This window comes from Canis lupus, chromosome 1 (assembly GCF_011100685.1).
Source record: "Canis lupus familiaris isolate Mischka breed German Shepherd chromosome 1, alternate assembly UU_Cfam_GSD_1.0, whole genome shotgun sequence".
In the NCBI taxonomy this organism is placed as follows: domain Eukaryota; kingdom Metazoa; phylum Chordata; class Mammalia; order Carnivora; family Canidae; genus Canis; species Canis lupus.
Window position 1 is genome coordinate 12,844,253 of NC_049222.1, and position 20,723 is coordinate 12,864,975.

A 20,723-nucleotide genomic window follows, 5' to 3' on the forward strand; every position below is an offset into this window, starting at 1 on the left:
TTAGACTTTTAATTTAAAAAGATAGGGGCAAAAAAAAATAAAAAATAAAAATAAAAAAAAAAATAAAAAGATAGGGCAGCCTGGGTGGCTCAGCGGTTTAGCGCCACCTTTGGCCCAGGGCCTGATCCCAGAGACCTGGGATGGAGTCCCACATCGGGCTCCCTGCGTGGAGCCTGCTTCTCCCTCTGCCTGTGTCTCTGCCTCTCTCTCTCTCTCTCTCTCTCTCTCTCCCCCCCCCCCTCACCCCGTGTCTCTCAGGAATAACTAAATAAACAAATAAATAAATAAATCTTTAAAAAAAATAAAAGATGAACATAATTTATGCCTAGATAGACAAAGAAGTGAGAAGCAAAGCATATCCAAAAATAAGGAATTTATTAAATGTAATACAATAAACTCATACAATGAAAAATTATATGGGCATTAAATTACCTGGTAGAGATATATTTACTGCTATGGAAAAATGTTTGAAATATATTGACATTTGAGGGGCACCTGGCTGGCTCAGTTGATAGAGCATTCAACCCTTGATCTCGGTGAGTTCATGAGTTCTAACCCCATATTGGGGGTAGAGATTATAAATAAATAAATAAATAAATAAATAAATAAATAAATAAATAAATAAATATTAAAATAGATTGGCATTTGAAAAACAGCGTTCCATGTATGAATGTATATGTGGCAAGTTGAAATAAACATCTGGGATATGTGCTAAGGTCTCTTTATCCTTAAGTACACTAAAATCACCTCACGATCCCTCTATTAACTGTTGCCAAAAAAGTTAAGCGTTCTGGTTCATGGAATCTGAGCCCCTCTGATGCATTCTCAATCTCTTTGATACTCAGTCAAGTTTCTTCACCTCTCCTCTCCCCAGGATTAATCTGAATTCCCACAAGAGATTAAGTGTCTGGGTCACTCTAGGGAGGGTCATCTGGTCTGAGTGCTGTCCTCCATTCTAGTAGGTAGCTCATTGTTTTGGCTCTTGTTTTTTGCTTAGAGTTCTGCTGATGCCTTCCAACAGGGCTTCTGGTCCTGGAGAACTCACTTCTGTTCCTACTCCCTGATTTATCTAGATAGGCAAATTTACTTCATGCATTTCTGTTCTGTTCTAGTGATACTCATGGTAACTTTTTTACACATTACAAATTAGGTGTAGAACTGGAAACATAAGGGATTTTACCTGTTCCTCAGTTATTGCAACTCTACTTTTTTAGGTACCATATTGGCAAAAGAGTTGGTTTATCCTCTATGAAGACAAATATTCACCTAGCTCTGTGGTGAGAAAGGAAAGGAAAACTCTCAAACTTGCTCAAAATAGTATCCCATTAGAATTAGTAGCATTCCTTTCCAGATGAAAAGAAAATGCAAAAGAAAAAGAACAAATGGTAATATATCCAAATGTACACAAAAATGACCCCTAGATACCAAATATTAAAGATGATTCCTATTTTTATGTATATCAGGGTGTTCTAGTTTGATTTTTAAAACCCGAATATTTATTTTTTTTAAATATTTTTTCCCTAGGAACAATAATTCCTAGGCCCCTTCCTTCAAAATTATAGTTCTATTATGTTCAGAGAATTTTTCAGCCAGGACAACTCAAAGATCTTTTCCAGAGCTGTGTTGCAAGCTTTGTAATTGTTTTAGAATTGATTGCTATACAAAATAGGTTTATGTGTTCTGACAGTGTGTTAATACAATAAAAGGAATTTTTAGTAGCAAAGGAGTTACAATTTTTCATTTGTTGTAATAAGTTTTTTTTTTCTTTTCATTGCTGTCTCTTTGTAGATAAAATGGGATTTCATAAGTTCTTGTTTTTCAACATGGGTTTCTAGGAAATTTTTTCATCACGATGCCTTGTTCAAGGCTAAATACAGCTCAGAGAAAAATACATCCAAAAAAAGCCTTAAAAAGATTTATTGTGTTGTGCTTAATGGGAAATATTGTTACCATAAAAATACATTGTAAGTTGTAACCTTGAATGTTTGTTTACCAGAATACTTGAAAGTAAATGTAACAGTCTTATTTTCTAAAATAGATAAGCTACTTTTCCTCTGGTATCTATGCAATAGTTTCAAAACAATTTTCTTAGGAATTAAGTACCTGTTTTAGCATCAGTCAAATATTTTAAATTTATTTATCATTCAAATGTAAGCTATGTAGTTTGGAATATTCATCCCCTAGTACTAGAAATGCTTTTATTCCTTTAATGTGAACCATACAGTCCCCACTGATTGCCAGATTTCTTCCTCACTTTTAAGTACCAAAGTTTCTATTTGTGAAATTTCATAGATAGACAAATGTATATGTCTGAGGAAGCTAGTAGCCACCAACCTCTGATAGAAGCAAAAAACTGACTTACATGATATCTGGCCCCTTGTGCTTACAAACCTGGACACAGGAACTTTGGAGTGAGCCGCTGTGCAAAACGAAAACTTTCTATGCCCAGTTTTGCCAGTGAAAACTGGTAAAGAGATGGGAAGTCTTGTGTGGCATTCAAAACCTTGTAAATATTTAGCAATTGGTGAAATAAAACCTGACATGAGAAGGCCTGGACAAGACAAATTTGTCCAGCTTAATTTCCTACCTCACAACTGCTGAGTAGGTGACCTGAGCAAGATATACTCCTCTGTCGGCCTCTGCTTCCTGGTCTAGCTGCAGACACTGGTTAATTCAAGGATTTTCACCTCCAGCAGTGGAGAGAAGGCTATCAGGAACTGTCTCGTTCATTCAACAGTAACTGCGGTGCCAGTCACAGTCATGGGCATTGGGCGTGTAATTTAGAACAAAATCACATGTGACCCTCTTCTAATGGATTAAGCGGCCTAAGGAGGGTGATAAGTAATAAACAATAATTAATATTTATTATGTAGTAGGTAGTATTACAATTGCCATTAATAATCCTATAATTATTGTTTAAATTAATCATCACTATTTTTACATACCCAACCTATATTATTTTCCAGAAAAATTTCAAGACTAATTTATTCAATCCTCACATAAACCAGTATGGTAAGTACCATCATTATCTTCTCTTCGCAGAGAATCTGGGGCACAATGCATTTCCAGTAAAACCACAATTTCCAGTAGCTGGTGGTTGGTTCTAAAGAGGAATCTGACACAATGAAAGGGGGCAACAGGGATAGGATGTTCGGTATATATGTAGTTAGTTAACTGTAGGAATCCCCTCTGAAACTTGAAAGTTGAGAAAGAAGCCAAATGAAGAACAGAGAGAGGATTGCTTAAGGCAGAAGTAATAGCAGATGAAAAGATTCAGAGGCAGGGAAAGAAAAAAGGCCTGTGAAGTAAGTGAAATGAGGCATTTGGCTTTGAGAAAATATGCACGAGAAAGGACAATTAGATTGAGTCCAAATTGGACAGACATTTAGGTTCTGGGACCAATTTCCTTTACACTCACCAAAACCCCTCCACCCTATGCTGAAAATCAATTAGGTATGCCATCTTGATGGAAGTGCATTATACCTTTGAATCATATGGAAGCAAAATAAAATTTGAGTCCAGCTCACTGCTGCAATATGAAATTCCTAAGGCTGTTTCAAACCTTAGAATGTTTGCAAGATAATTTACTGATTCTATGCATCTTCTAGGAAGGTATAATCATATCTCATATCAAATTACTACCCACACCCATAGCCTGTTTTGCCTTTAAGCAATTCTGGTTTCCCCTAAATACATCTAGCTTATTCCCAAATCCATACTTTTGAGTATGCTTTCATTCATCCAAATATACTTATTAGTGCCTACCTTGGGCCAAACACTGTACAAATCCTAGAGATGCAAAGATTATCAAGATAGATTTTGCTGCTACTCTACTGCAGTTTATAAGCCAATGGGGTAACAGGCAAATACATAACAAATAAAATGTAATAGGAAAAATAAAGTATTGGAAACACATGCAAATACAGGCAGGTAATATCTAAGTTGAGATCTAAAGAAAGAGTATCCTTTAGGAAAAAGTTTTGGAAAAAATGTTGATTTAGTGCAAGCATTGGCAAACAAAGGAAATCTGGCCTTTACCCTGTTTTATTTCTTTAAATAAAGCTTTATTGAGATACATGCATGACCATTCATCTTTATTTTGCCTGTGAGGGCTTTCATGCTAAAGTGGCAGAATTAAGTAGTTGCAACCGTGACCGACCGTGTGACTCACAAAACCTAAAATAGTTACTGTCTGGTCCTTTACAAAGAAAGCTAGCTGGCCCCTGCTCTATATAAATGGGAAGGTGTAGAGATGAATGAAAATGAAGAGATAAAGAAAAGTAGAGATCCCTGGGTGGCGCAGTGGTTTAGCACCTGCCTTTGGCCCAGGGCGCGATCCTGGAGACCCAGGATCGAGTCCCACGTTGGGCTCCTGGTGCATGGAGCCTGCTTCTCCCTCTGCCTATGTCTCTGCCTCTCTCTCTCTCTCTCTGTGTGACTATCATAAATAAATAAAAATTTTTAAAAAATACAGAAAAGTAAAGAGTAAGAGTGATAGCCTTAACTAGAGTTAATAAAGATGAGGATCCTCAACATGCCCTCAACCCTCCCCCCTAAAAAAGAGAAAGGAGTGAAGGAAGAAGGAAGGAAGGAAGGAAGGAAGGAAGGAAGGAAGGAAGGAAGGAAGGAAGGAAAAGAAAAAGAAAGAAAAAAAAGAAAGAAAAAGAAAGAAAGAAAAAGAAAGAGAAAGAAGAAAGAAAGAAAAAAAAGTTAGAATACAAAATGTTTTTGAAATAGATGCAATAAGACTTAGTGATTCACTGAATCACTGAATGTTGGGCACATAAATGAAAGTTGTAGATCCATGTGGGCATTCCAGTTGTAAAGCCAGTAAGGAGTTCCATTTGTAGATGTTGATTAGAGAAGAAAAATGTTGGCTTGACGGTGCAGTTTTCTGACTTAAGCAGATGGTTGGTAATTGAAACCATGAAAATGAATCAGATTTTTTCATTCATGTCTAGGGAGATCATGTGTACGTGAGGATCTAGTACAGATCCTAACATAGAGCAACATTTAAGAGTTGGGTGAAAGAAGGAGCACCTGGGTGATGTAGTCAGTTAAGCATCCGACTCTTGATTTCAGTTCATATCATAATCTCAGATGAAGCCTCACATTAGGCTCCATGCTGGACATGAAGCATGCTTAAGAGTCTCTCTCTCCCCCTACCCCTCCCTACTAGCTCTCTCCCTCTCTCTCTTTCCCTTTCTAAAAAAAATAATATATATATATACACACATATATATGTATGTATGTATGTATGTATTTCCATATATTCTCTCTCTGTATATATATAGAAAAAAAGAGGTGATGGAAAATGAGACTGTGAAGAAAATCAGGGGGATATATTGACTTCAAAGACAATGAGACAGTTTCAAAAGGCATGTTAAATGTTGTGTGCAGGGTGCTAATTAAGGGGCACTTAAAGGATCTAGCTTTGGAAAAGATGGGAAGGGACCATTATTAGAAAGAAAAAGAAGGAACACTATGTGGCAGATTTAATGACAGCCTTGTCTCATCACATAGGGAGCTCTGGAGCTAGAATGGCCCTTCAAATTGATCAAGGTCTATACAGTCCTACTATGATTAGTCCCTGGGATTGGTAAAGATGGGAATTGGCAGAGAAGCTCTCTGTGGCTAAGACTGACACTGAAGGGGTTTTCAGCTGCAGACTGTCTGATAATAGCACACCCAGAAGCATAACCATCAATTCCTTCCTTGAAAGGGAATTTGAGAATCATCGTGCATGCATTTAAGTTTGTTGGGATGTTGAAAGAAAGTTCAAGGAATCTTTTTCTTTATTGACTTTGATTTTATTTTTCCTGCAAAGGAGCAGGTAAAGGTAGCTTTCTTACATTGACATCAAAAGAAGTGATAGATTTGTGGAGAATGTGGAGAATGGATTTTAAATGATCTTTCTTTAAACTTATGATTATAACACCAGCTCTTTCAAAGAATGGCTCGGAAGAGACTATTCCACAAGCATCCACCCTTTATTCCCTCTGTACAGTTCAAACCACGTCTTTAATTTGTGTATTTCTCATACTCAGAAAACCTACTTTTTCTAAAATAGGAATAAACTTTATCTTCCCAAATAGAATTTAATACCTTAAGGATGATGATCATGTTTCCCTTTGCTTATTTATAAATAGAAAACTGAATACTATAATCCCTCCACAAAACCACCTACTGAATATCCCTTATTCTACACAAATAACATTGAATTTCCCAGTAAATAATGAAAATAACCATGTTAATATTAACTTTATGTTCATGGCTAAGGCTACAAACACTCTCAGCAGCACCGTGAGTCTGGATGGAGGAGGATTTATCTGATTTCTTTAATATAATCATATTATATTATGATTCTAATATTTTTAGAATCTAATATTCTAACTTCTAATATTTTTAAGGAGACAATTAAATGGTTCTATTCCTTTTAAGATTAAAACTTGATATTTAAATACAAGAATGCATTTCTTATCATGTTCTTCCATGTTCATCTATGAAATATGAATTTTTATCAGAACAGGACTCATAAAGGAAAAATACTAATTACATAATACTGTTTTTATATTCTCCTTAATTTTTGAAAATTTAGAGCTAATCTGTCACTATGTTAAATAGTGTGAGGAATAATTAACCAAGTACATGATACTCTAAGTAGAAATTGAATGTTTTGTTTGTATCAGTATCCAGATAACAAACATAAAGGACAAGACAAGGAAAAAAATGGAAATTTGATGGAAGGAGACCTAACTGCATTACTATAGGGATGTAGGTTATCGACATGGTCATTTATATTCAATTAATACATTTAATTTACTTAAGTAAATTTATGTGTTTCATTATGACCTAGCTTAATCTGACAGCATGATGAAAATTTAGTAACTAATAGAAGCAAATAAAGGATCAGTAACTTTATACCTTCTGAAAATTATGAACTATTACATTCAGCATAATTCTTAAAGCTAGAATCATTCTAACTCACTAGCCTTTAAACTTGAAGAACAATAGTCAGAAGTACTCACACAGAGATAGCAATCATTATTTCTTTATCATCTCCTGTATTACCAGCAGCTGATTCCTGAATTTGAAGCCTGGTTTCTCTATTTAACTACATAATCTCAGTCCATTGATTTACCTCTGAGCCCTACTTCTCTCATCTATACAATAGGACCATGACAATGCCCATCTTAAAATGTTGTAATAGAGACAGAATGAGTTAATATATGTGGAGAATGGAAAACAGTTCCTCACAGAGTGAATACTCAATAAGTGCTATTACGCCTATTCTTATTTTTATAATCATTATTATTATTCATTATTCCACATGCTGTTATTCATTAATACTAGTATTAACATTGCACTCTTAATGTCAGAAGCTATGGCACTTGACATACGACTCAGGCTGTATCTCATTTAATCTATACAATGCCAATTTTAGGAAAGCATATTTATATTCATTTGAAGGAGGAGAAAACAGAGCCTCAGAGAAGCTAAGATGGCAGCTTAGAAAGAGTAGAGCTGAAGTTTGAATGCAGGATGACAGGAATTTTACTAGATCAAAAGTTTCTAAATATCTAAATCCACCAACATCAAAAAATTAAAAATGGCTCCTTCTTTCTTTTTTTTCCCCTTCTTTCTCTTTTTAAGATAATTTGTTTCACAAAAAATAGGTAACCTTTTATTTTCCTGCAAAAAATAATAATAATAATAATAATAAAATAAAGCAATGCATTAGATTCAGGTTGAAACCAACTTTCTAGATGGATAATAGGATCACTCACATGTTGATAAACCAAATTGTTACGACTTTGCATGACATTAAAAGTTGTACTATCTTCCCTTTCACAGAAATAAACAACTGGTATGTTATATGTAGTATTTGCTCATTCAACAACCCTTCTGGAAGATCACTGCCCATAGGCACTATTCTAAGTGTTTAGAAAACTATGATAAATAAGACACAGCCCTCCCCCCCCCAAACCATGCAATAGTTTAGGTGAAAGAAGAAACAAATTATCTTAGTATAAGAAGAGGAAATACTGTGGTAAGTACAACGTTAAAACCACAGAAAAATATAGAGGAACCGTGATGCAGAAACTAACTTTAGATGCTTATCTGGGGCAAATTCCCTGGGTAAATTAGAACCAAGGAAAGCAGTACTTACTGTTAGCTGCATTTTGGTGAATGATGGTTTTAGAACTAGCTTGCTTGATCTCACATGAATTTGCGGTACTCAGACTCTATTTGTGGGAAATGTGTTCTCTGAGAGTTTTCTTCCAGAGGAATTTGTGTGTCCTGCTAATCACATTGGTCAAACCCCAGGAATCAGTAGAGGAAGAATTATAGTAACCAAATCATGAGCACATACCTTTGATATCATACCTGATAGTGGAAAATCAGGAACGTTTTGATATACTCACACTAAGGGTTATAAAAGAGATGTTTAAAAAAAAAAAAAAAAAGTTAAAAATACTGATAGACTCTAAGTACTGACATGGAAATACTTTTAAGTATTTAAGTATTAAGGGCATATTTTAAGTAGGAAGAAAAGCAACTCTCAGGAAAACTAAACAAAATAAAACTATCTAATGATTTCATTTATATATGTAGATGTATATAAAATCTAGAATAAATGTGAATGAATAAAATATTATTTATGTGGTAGTAAAAACACAGAAAGAGTTTAGAAGGATATATACCAAGTTTTTACAACTGGTTCCTTCAGGTGAAGAGTGGCTTCAAAAGAAACAGGAAGAGAAAGGTTACTAAATATATTTTATACTTTTAATTTTTTTGAAAATTATATGTAATTCAAATATATACATATTATAAATAATTTTAAAATATGTATTATATTTCACAAATTCCTGGTACATAGGTGTTCAGCAAATATTTATTAAATGAATTTTAAAATATGTTTTATTATATGTATATATATGCCATATTTTTATGTTACCATTACTTGGGATTGCCTGGCTTGTCTCCCCTTAGAATTATTAGGTCAAATTGAATCTGGTAAAGTTTTATTGAACACTATTAGGGGAAGGGAAATTTGGGGATACAATTTAATACCCCCAAACAGCTATTCTGCTTTTTCTTAGTTCTTAAAAATGATGCTAGTAAACTTCACACTATTAGCAAAGTAATTTCACCAAATGTAGAATAGTGTCTAATAGATACTATTTGATCTGTATAATGAAATTTGGTCGAGCTTTGATTCTACTCCATCACAAAGGAAAGCAAATTATTGTTCCTATATGCAGGCTTTATTTGCTAGTGTCATTTATAATGTTAATGGAATGGTTTTTGAAAGCACTACCTTAAAAGAAGACAATTTTCAAATGTTTCATCTCTTCAAATATGTATATTTAATAAATTCAATGGAAATATGTATAATTATGAATGATGGGAGTTAAACTCACAAATTTAGAAAATTCAAAAGCTAATATTTAAGAAACAAAGCCAATTTTGAACATGCAATAAAGTGATACACATAAGTTTTAAAAGTTGATATACTCTAAAATATGTGTAAGCTTATGAAGCAATACAGTAGATCATCACAGTAAAGAATCTGTCTGAACTAATTCAGAGACTATACCTAATTATTATCTAATAATTAGGCTCAAAGAAATATAGACTTGAAGCCATGATATTTTCTCTACCCCTAATCACCAGAAATAAATAACAGAGTTTTCAGCAGGGTATCCTAAATGATTAATTCATTTTGTTTCCAATCAAAGGGAAAAACTGCTACTGGGAAAACATTAAATCATATAGGTCAAATACAGAAGAGACTCACAGAAACCCAAAATGGTTTTATAAACTCAAATACAAATAAAACAATTTTACTTGGTCAGGGTAGGTGGGCAGGTAGTGTTGGGATTTTTTTCTAGTCTGCTGGTTTTGAGACTGTGAGGTGATGTCTATGTATCATTGTTCATCATGTATGCATAATTTCCTAGAGACATTTTATAAAAATTCTTGCTCATTATCTCATTACATTTTAGGTGAATATTTAAGTTTCTGTCTCCTTCCAGTATCTAACACTACAAATGCAAGTCTCTCCTATGAATCAAAAGTAAGCCAGCAAAAGACGTTTGATATCCAGTTTTAAAATGGTGGTAGCTTAGCTTATGATTCTTCGTAAATAATATTTGGTCTTGAGACTTTAGTTTCTATAAAAAGTAAAGGAATAATTTGCCTAGATGCAGTTTATTTGTTATTAAAATAAAAATATTAATTTCATATTTGTTAGGCATAAAGTAAATAGCTTTATATATAGCACCATCTGTAATACTTAAAATGGGCAAACTGGGAATATTAAGGGTTTATATTCCCACTTAAGTATTGTAGATCTGCATACAAAACGTTTGTTACAGATGCTTATACTCAGAAAATACACAAAGGGAGTTACGAATGTAGAAAACTTTCTCCAATAGTAAAAAAATGTAGAATAATATGTAAGCATGTACAAAAGTTTATTACTATTCTTTCTTCCGGCTTCTGAAAATGTAAATTAAATATTTTAGTATACCGATGCTGACCTTTTCCTCCATTAGTTCTTGTAGTGGATGACTTTTATTTCTGTAACCTACTTTTGACTGTTATAGATATTTTGCAATGCTAAAGAAATTTTAGAATCAGCTTGTCATTTTCTACATCCTTCCTAAATAAATAAATTTAATTTTGACATCCTGCTAGCATTTTGAGTGGAATTCCTTTGAGTCAGTTGATATATTTGGAGAAAACTATCATCTTGAGGATCCCTGGGTGGCTCAGTGGTTTTGCACCTGCCTTTGGCCCAGGGCGCGATCCTGGAGTCACAGGATCAAGTCCCATGTCGGGCTCCCGGCATGGAGCCTGCTTCTCCCTCTGCCTGTGTCTCTGCCTCTCTCTCTCTCTCTCTATGTCTATCATAAATAAATAAAAATAAATCTTAAAAAAAAAAGATAGAAAACTGTCATCTTAACAACATTGACACTTTTGATCCAAGGGTAAGATATATCTCTCCATTTACTTAGATCCTCTTTTATTTATCTCAACAGTACTGTTTAGCTTTCATTGTACAAGTCTTCCACATGTAGTTTTAACTTATATCTAATCGTTTCATGTTATTTTTAAGCTACTATAAGTAGTAATTTTTAATCATCCATTTTCTGAATTTTCCTTGCTGGTATAGAGAAGTACAGTTGATTTTTGTATATCGAGTTGTGATTATAGATGGTATTTTCCAAGAATAGCCATACTAATATATACTCCATCTGCCATGCTCTTCTTATAATGTAATACTGACAGTATGCATGTGATTTGTTGAATATCATAGATCTAAAAGTTAAAATTTTTCATTAATTTTTTAGAAATATGACCCTTATTTATTCAATTTTATTTGAATATCATAGATCTAAAAGTTAAAATTTTTCATTAATTTTTGAGAAATATGACCCTTATTTATTCAATTTCCCCTACTTTCTGGGACTTACATTCTATCTCCCTTTGTATTATCACAATGTCTCAGAGCTTCTGTTTGTACATTTCAACCTTTTTCTCTCTCAGTGTGGATAGTTTCTATGTCAATATCCTCATGTTCAATATCTCTTATACTGTTTTTAAAGCTTTGTCTTTGCCGATTCCACTACTTTATCAATTCCGAATCTCTTTATGATTTTTCTCCAATTTATGCTAAGATTTAACTGTTTCCTCACATATTTAGCAATTTTTATAGGATGGTGAACATTATGATAATTATATTATCAAGAGTCTGAGTTTTGTGTTCTTATTTAAAAAGGTAGAATAGAGTTGTCTTTTATTAGGCAGTTGAGTTTATCTCTTAATTGGCTTATTCATTTTAGACTTTGCCAGAGTTTATCCACAGTAGTCTTTATTCCAGGTATGTTTTATCCTTTCCAGTAAAGTGTGTCTCCATTCTGGTCTCTGGACTTAATGCCAATGTTTAATAAACAACTGTCCATTATTCCTTTGTTGGCACTTTAATGTCTCTAAGCCCTTTTTCCATCTGGGAACAATTCTTCTTACAGCTTCCTGATAATTGCTCTATGCCAGTTCTCCTAGAACTAGCTTGCTTCTAGAATAAAGCCAAGTTGAATAGATTCTTCTAGAACCAGTGTTTGCACAGCTTAGTATTCAGCAAAGACTCCAGAAGATTCCAATAAATACTTGTTGATGTCCTCTACATGCGTTGCTCTAGTCTCTATGCCATTGCACCCCAGTTACCTGCCGCTTCAGTCTCCCTAGTATCTGATCTTTACCTCTTCGAGGCAGCAGTATTTCTGCGATCTACTTGAGCTTCCCCCTTCCTGTGCTAGAGCCCAGAGCAGATTCACAGTGAAAGCCAGGGCCATCAAAGGACCCACTTTGTTTCTCTCCATTCAGAGTCACAGTCCTGTTCTGTCATTCAGTATTTGAAAACAATTATTCAAATATCTAATTCTGTTTTCTCATTGTTACTGAGAGATAAAAATTTCAGCATCAATTACTCATTATGTTTTGTAGATAATAAGAATCAAAAAAGTAGAAAGATATTTCCAGAAGAAATCTATACCCAAAATGGGAAAAAGAAAAAGAAAGAAGAAAAAAAAGGAAAGAAAGAGAAAGAAAGAAAGAAAGAGAGAGAGAGAGAAAGAAAGAAAGAAAGAAAGAAAGAAAGAAAGAAAGAAAGAAAGAAAGAAGAAAGAAAGAAAGAAAGGAAGGTCAAAATTGGAGGTGGTAGGGATGAGGTGTGTGGAAGTAATGTTATTAAAACTGGATTTGACTTAATTTTCTAAATTTCCTGTATATACTCATATTTCCCTTTTAGGGAAACCTTTCTTAATGAAGCTGTCTGTAAAATGGGAAGTTCTCATATGCTATGGAAGAATAACAAAATAAATGGAATCAGGAAATATTGAGAACCATAAAGAGAAAGGTCAAAAGGAAAGAAAAGGCAGTTAAAAACATCAGCCCACAAATTTAATGTAAGAACACTGTCATTTATTGAACATCAAAATTTCTAAGTATCATCCTTATAGAGCTATAAGATTAATTTCCCCCCTTCATGTTGCTGTATTGTAAGAAAGGTTTAATTAATTTTTTTTCGGTTCTCAAATGAAAGGCACACAGTAATTTGTTGGGGTATCCAGATAACTTCTGCAACATCCTTCCATGAATTCCCTGTAATTATTGTGCTATTTAATGTTCATAAGTAGTACACTTCACTTTAAATATCTCTAAGCACATGAAAACTAAAAGATGCTAGTAATTAAAATATTTAATTACGCCATGTGAAAATTATATAAGATTTGAAACTCAGCAGATGGAGCTGGTTTTGTGGAGAACACTTTCCCCAGCACTTAGGGATGCGATAATCAATGACTACAATCTTTGTTGTAATAGCAAGATGCAAAGCCAAAGCAAAATCTTTAAAATGTGGCTCCTCCAGCTAAAGATTTTCAGCTCCTCAAACCCCTTCCATGTTGTAGGAGTTCGTTAATATTTCTGAAAATGAGAGCTTCCAAAAGCTGAACAACAGGAGGGCATACTTTCATGAAACATGCTTGTGATTATCACCCATTATCACTTCAAAAAGACATGATTTCTAAAGCTCTTTAAAAGCATGCTCCTCATATTTTCTTCACCCAATAGTTTAATGTCTAGTATGGAATTTATATATGGACCAACAAAATTCTGTTAAGAACTGAGGAACAGAATCTGAGAAAGAAACTTTCAGTGAGGAAACCGACGGAGGGCAACACACAGCCTGAGTTAGTGAGGGGAGTTTTTAAACGTTGAAAGTGAAAGAAAAAAAAAAAAGGGCAGAGAAAATAAGGGTCTGCTAACAAATAGGGAGGGACATAAAAATCAATGAGCCATTGATAATGGGTTTTATATGGCTCTATTTTTTAAAGAGAAAAATGAAGAAAAGAAATTTGGGAAATTGGTAAATAATGACAGCCTGGTTAAAGTTGTTATTGATGAAATGTAGGTCAGAGGATGCTGGTCATGGGAACTGAATAAATAGCTCACCATACAGTTGGAGAGGAGTGTCTAATGAGGTACTATTAGGATGGATCATCATCCTTTTCCAATTCAGCATTATTCTTAATGACATAGAAGGAGTGAATAATACATGACTGAGGTTAGTATAGGAGTTGAGTCAATTGCTGCTGGAAATATTGCAAATAGAAAAGAACCATAAAGCCAATGGATTTAATAAAAGCAAGTGTAAGTATATAAGCCAAAATTATCTCTGCCAAACAAATAAGATAGCCAAGAATTTTAATAGAAGAAGAAGGAGAGCAAATAGAACCCCATTGGATATTCACATATAATTTCTTAACTAGTCATGCACACACCTCCTTTGTCCTTAGACTGTTACTCAAAGTAGATCCCCTACAGACACTTCATATACATCAACTGATGTCAGAATAATGGTATACCTGCAGACAGGGCATCTACACCAGGGAAATGCAAGTCCAGCCCTCAGGTATAGATAATTCTGGATCATACAATTAGCCACTATTAAATAAAGTAATTAATGAAGAGAACCCTAGAGCTCTGTATTCTGTAGGATTCTTTAAGTAGTACAAGGGGGAAGAGAAATTACCTAAGGAAAACTTTCACATGACTACCTAGAAATGAAGAAAGTTAGAGAAGGTGATAGCAAGAAAGTGAATAGATGACAGAGTTTTAAGAAGGAAGTGATAACTTGTGCCATATGATACAGAAAGGTCAAATAAGATAGGAAAGAAATGTTGGTGTTGAATTTGGCAATTAGGATGTCATCTAGGAGAATTGACAGATGGTTTTTGTGCAGTGGCTGGAGTACAATCTGGAGAGCTGTGATGGATGAGTGCTTGGTTGTAAGAAAATAGAGCAGATAAACTATTTTTTCAAGAAAGTGAGTCCTGATGAGAAAAAGTGAAATAGGATGGTAACAGGAGGAAGACATAAAGAATAAAAGTGATATTTTAAAATCAAAGCTTTTATTGAAAGTAAAAGTAGACAGGGAAAAAGAGCTTAATAATTTTTCATGACTCAGGTCAAAAGCCACCTCCTTCGTAAAGCTTTTGTGATTGCTCCTGATTCCACCTCCAGCTAATGTAGGGTCTTCTTCTTTTGCTGTGCCTTCTCTACCTTGGCACACCACCTTGCCCACACCTCAATCTTAACACTTTCCATAGTGTGTTCCAGTTCTTTTATCCACGCCACACAATTGAATTTCTTCAGAGCAGAGATTATGACTGCATCCTCAATTTCTATCACAGTGGATGTCACATCTACTTTGATTAATAAAGTTGTCATGATAAATGAAAAAATTAAGAGTCAATACTATTTTCTTTACCATATGGAACTCTTAGTTAAAACTTCACTTCAAAGCAAGAATATGGATTCTGGCAAAGTAATAACAAGAAACAAGCTGAAGAATCAATAGGGCATAAGATCAGAAAAATAAAACTGAAAATGTGAATCCAAGATTAAGAAGGGAGCCACAGTGATGAGTAGACTAAAACAAACCACCACAAATGTTATTACATAAAACACTGAAAATCAAGGATCTTGAGGATAGAAACTAAATCATAAGGAGAACTTTTGAAATTCTGAAACTTCATTCCTTCTTACATCGAAACTTCCTAAGTATATAAGGGAATGGTTCATAGGCCAACAATTGATAGAATTCCATTTTCAGTCTAGAGAGCTAAAAGAAATGTGCTTCTTTAAATATTGATATAACTTGAAAGAGGAGTGGTGATTTATTGAGAACCTCTTTATTGGAGAGAGTTAAAGTCATATGGAGCACATAAATGGGAGAAGCTTTTCTTTGAAAAGACAACGTTGGTAACACTAGAAACAAAAAAGAAATCTGTAAAGCGCTTAAGATCAAGATGTTTAATAGCGGGCTTAATATAAGATCTTGGGATCCTTTCCATCCTGTGTCATGTTAAATAGTCAGCAATGAAGGATTTAAGATCTTTGCTAGCATCAGAATTCTTGAAAGACTGTAGCGTTGTCAACATGACATGTTTACGACCCTGAAGTCATGAGCAGTATGACTTCAAGTTCTTAAGGCTTTTATCATCCTTATGGTGCAATAGACATGATTTGAAAATTAACGGTGCTAAAATACAGATCAGCCATGCCACCAATTGAAATCAACCACAGGTAAGGGATGTATGCACTCCACTTACCAATGAGTCCCCCTAACACACTACATGAATTATTAGCCAAAAAAAGTGAGATCATAAATCTTTTTGGTCCCTGCGGCTAATGTTAAAAATAATCTGACAAAAAAATTGTAGATATGTGGTTTATATGAACAAAGACCTTGAAACTTTGACTTTTAACTCTATTTTACTATTTGTAACAAGCTAAGTGTCTTACCACAGGCCACTAACAAAATACTGGGTGACCTGTAAACAACAGAAATTTATTTCTCTCACTTCTAGAAATCTGAGGACAGAATTCTGGTGAGGGCTTTCTTTGGTCTGCAAGTTGTTGACTTCTTGTATCCTTTCATGGAGGAAGAGGAAAGAGAACTCTCTGGGGTCTCTTTTATAAGGCCACTAATCTCATTCATATGAGGGCTCCACCCTGAGGACTTGGTAACCTCCAAAAGGTCCCACTCCCTAATACCATCACATTATGGGTCAAGATTTCAACATATGCATTTTGGGAGAACACAAACATTCCACCTGTAATAGTAAGCATCCTCTATGTCAAGGAATACTCATGAAAATTTGTTTAGTAAGCAATGAAAATCCAAAAGAAATTTTCACTTGTTAAGACGATTACATCTTTGCAGTTCTGACAGTGAATAGGATTCTTTTTCTTTCCCTATAATTTAGCAAAAACAAAGTTAATACTTATGTTTCATGAGCAATTACCTTTCAACCATGACATGTTGTTTATTCTATTTGCCCACATTTCTTAATATTGCTCTTAAATTGCTGAGCCTACATGATGAAACAATGTGATAAGATTCCATGCAGTATGAGATTTTTGAGAATATGGCAGGATTCTTTGTAAGCCTTATTTTTAACAGAATCTTCTTTCCTTAAGTCCATATCATGTAGCACCTGCAGGGGGCAAACATGATGCCTGATGATAGGAGACTAGACCCTCGGTCCACTCAGGATACTCTCCAGTTACCACCAGTGTCTTTAGCATTCATAAAACAATAACCAAAAAAAAAAAAAAAAAACAAAACAAAATAAAACAGAATTTTTGGGTAACTGGAAAATAATAAAAGCAATAAGAAAGGAATTTTATTAACATAAAATTAGGCCCTCAGTATAATTTAAGATAGAGAATACCCTATCCCAGCGTATGCTGCCTCTTCCTCACATCCCATCCCTACCTCAGTGCCAGGCTATGCCACAAAGGTAAATGGAGAAAAAAAATGGAAGAGAGAAGAGAGAAAATTCTGATTGAGTTAAGAGATGGTCTAAAACCACTGCCAGAAGTACTTAATCTGGTTGGCTCAGTTATGCATCTGACTCTTGATCTTGGTTCAGGTCTTGGTCTCAGGGTCCTGAGTTCAAGTCTCACGTCATTTTTTTTTTTAATTTTTATTTATTTATGATAGTCACAGAGAGAGAGAGAGAGAGAGAGAGAGAGAGAGGCAGAGACACAGGCAGAGGGAGAAGCAGGCTCCATGCACCGGGAGCCCGACGTGGGATTCGATCCCCGGTCTCCAAGATCGCGCCCTGGGCCAAAGGCAGGCGCCAAACCGCTGCGCCACCCAAGGATCCCCCATTTTTTTTTTTTTCCATTTTTTTTTTTTTAAAGAAAGAATGAAATGCTAAATCCACTTCAAATTTGAAAACACAAAACCAAATGACATCAAATATAAACAAAGGAAAGGAAGGCATTGAAAATTGCACATGTTTTGAAGAGGCTGTCTTCAAAACACTTGATTCTGAAGGAGACAAAAGCAGGCAGGATGGAAGTAGCCCCCTTTTTCAGATTGGGTAGTATAAAGCTAGGAACCTAAAGACAAAATGGAACCAGAGTCAGAGGACTCATGATTCCTCTCTGTATCGCCAAAAATTCTAGAGAAAAATAAACTAGATTTTCCAGAGTTTGCTATACTGATTATGGAAAAATTGACAAAATTCAACTGAGCCCTACATGTAGATTAGTTAGTAGCATTGCATTAGTATTGATTTCCTGGTTTCAGTAATTGCACTGTGGTAACATAAAATGCTGATTAGGAGAAGCGGGAATGAATGATATATAAAAGTTGCAACTCTTTAGTAAGCCTCCATTATTTCAAAATTAAGTGTTAAAATGAGTGTTACACACGCAAAATTACTCATGCAGTTACCCATATTTTAGAAGTGTGAAAACAGCATAGCCCGTGTGCTCATCGAGGGGGTAAAAGGTGGGAGTGACATCTCCAAGTGACCTAATTGGTGCTGTTCTGGGACTCAGCACCAAAAACCACCTGTTAGAATTTAGGAAGGCGTGGTGTTGGCAGGCAAGCTAATTTATTATTTATTTTTTGATCAGAGAAACACCTTTTCTCATTTTCTATTTTTGCTCTGTTTTCTATTCAATAAGACTGCCAGATCTGGTTCCCTTGTTCACTTCTGGTCCTGTTCTTCTCTAGATACTCAAAAATATCACAGCCTTTTTTTCTGACTGACCCTCCTAAATCTCAACTGTTCAACTCTCTTCCTTTTGCCATTATTATTCCCTTTACTCTGGTTTCTGCATTCTAAAGTGACTCTAAGACTATCTCACAAAGTCTGTGAGTATAATAACTAGGTGGACTGTTTCTGAAGCTAACAGATCTGTAGCCACTCTATGAGCCAACTGAGAGACGCAAGCATTCTTTCTTTAGTCTCACCAACATGAATACAATTTAGCTTGGAATCTATGGATTAACTAAAAATTAGAGCATCAGAATAGAAATCACCTTTTTTTTTTTTTTTTTTTAAATTTGTGTCAGGCTAAGAGCTTCACACTTTCTATTTGTGAGGTAGGTACTAACCCCCTCCTCATCCTAGAGACAGGGATACTAGGGCACATACGCACCAGCGATTTGCCCAAAGTCACAGAGATATTAAGTCATAGATTCTCTAGGGTTTGAACTCAGGAGGTATGACTTCAGTATCTATGAACTATTTTGTTTCTGTAGTCCAATATTTGATACTGTTTCTGAAATAGAGCGAAAACATAGACTCCTTTAGTCTAAAAATGTCATTTTCCTATTGATGCTAAAAATTTCTGCAACAATATAAAGAAAACCATGCTGAATGTTTGCAAGCTTAAAGGTGCACCTAAGAAAGGCCCTCTTTTTCACAATACTATGGATTTTAGTTTCTTGTTGAAAAGTACAAAATTGGGTCAAGGATAAGAAAGCAGTGGATGTGTAGGATGAGAGGAGGGTATATTCTCTGAGGTCAGAGAGCACTGTGTTCTCTGACCATTGAAAAATGGAAAGGAATAAAAATGATAAGTTAAGCCTTGGAACAAGCAAATTCCAGCAAGAGACAGCCCCACCCTGAAGAACCTCTGAAGGAGGAGCAGTGGGAACACCCTGCCGCCAAGAGACAGGCCTGAGGGGAGTCCAAGGGACATTACCCCTCTGAAGTAATGAGTTTCCAGCAAAGTATGGGCTCTCTATCCATCTTGCAGTTGTTTGTGGACACTGGGGAAGAAAGGTGCACATCTTAAAGTCTGCTTTGCCACTCTTAGGCACAGATCTCCATCCTGAAGAAGACATGGTCAGACTCCTGACAGAGCAGCGCATGCACACGAGTCTGGACCCTGCATCATCTCTCCTGTCAGTGTGCCACAAAACTTGGATTTGTTTATTTTCCTTTGATCTGCTCTTTGCATAAATCCTTCATGGGGATTCCTATGAGAAACTATGACAGAGGAAGTTGTTATCTCTAATGGCTCTGTAAATTGTTAACTTTAATGGATTAGAACTGGAGGCATTTTCAACTCGGTGATTTCCAGGTAGCTGGGGAACAGAGCAAAAGACGTTTTAGGCTCTGGCTGCAACTTCAGAGTTCAAATCACATTAATGCCATTTGGTCAGATCTACTGAAAGAACAATCCAAGCACAAATCCTGCCATTGCCCTGCGCTCCCAGCGTCACTGGCAGATGACTCATCTATTTTTAAGTAGGTTCCAGTTTGGGTAGCTCTGATTGAAAATCAGAATGATTTTGTCCCATTGCATGAACATTGTATATATCATTTTATTTTATTCTCAAAAATTAATAACAAGATGGATTTTTCTGAATATATAGTTTTTCACCCTAGTTTCGTGGTACCTGAGGGTGACCGCTCCACACACAGGCTTTGTTTTACAAGTGTCACCTTCCTTCATGATTTTGTCCAGGAGTACTCAGGTCACGTAGCTCTGGCAGCTGTACTTGACTTTGGTTCCCAGAAAAGGATTCTCGTAGGATCGTGTCAACTTTTTAAAGGGAAATGGATTTTCCTGGGTGGGGGTATAGCCAAGTATAACAAGTTCTTTCCAAAAAAAAAAAAGAACTGTCATTTATCTTGAAGTGAGAAAATGGATGACTTCTGAGGTCAGGAGAAGGTAGTTCTGGTCCTGGGATTGCTGGGAGCAGAGATGAAGAAGAGGAGCCATTTTTCCGTATAGTCTTTGGCCAAAACCACAAACCCATCAAAGCCCGCCCTCATGTGTTTTAATACCCAGCAGCCTGCTCAATCGTCCTTGCTCTGACTCCCTTTCTCTGA

General features: G+C 35.3%; 1 long non-coding RNA gene across 5 annotated transcripts in view; it reads left to right on the forward strand.

The window, feature by feature from the left end:
- The window catches only part of LOC111093764, a 65,396-nt gene that overhangs the window by 5,424 nt on the left and 39,249 nt on the right, over window positions 1-20,723 (forward strand). For 3 of the 5 annotated variants that reach the window (XR_005353362.1, XR_005353366.1, XR_005353364.1), the window contains exon 4: window positions 2,967-3,012. This is a non-coding gene — a long non-coding RNA (uncharacterized LOC111093764). Of the gene's footprint in view, window positions 1-2,966; window positions 3,013-10,013; window positions 10,692-12,516; window positions 12,578-20,723 lie in introns of those variants that run through there. The other 2 variants (XR_005353365.1, XR_005353363.1) reach the window with 2 other exon arrangements.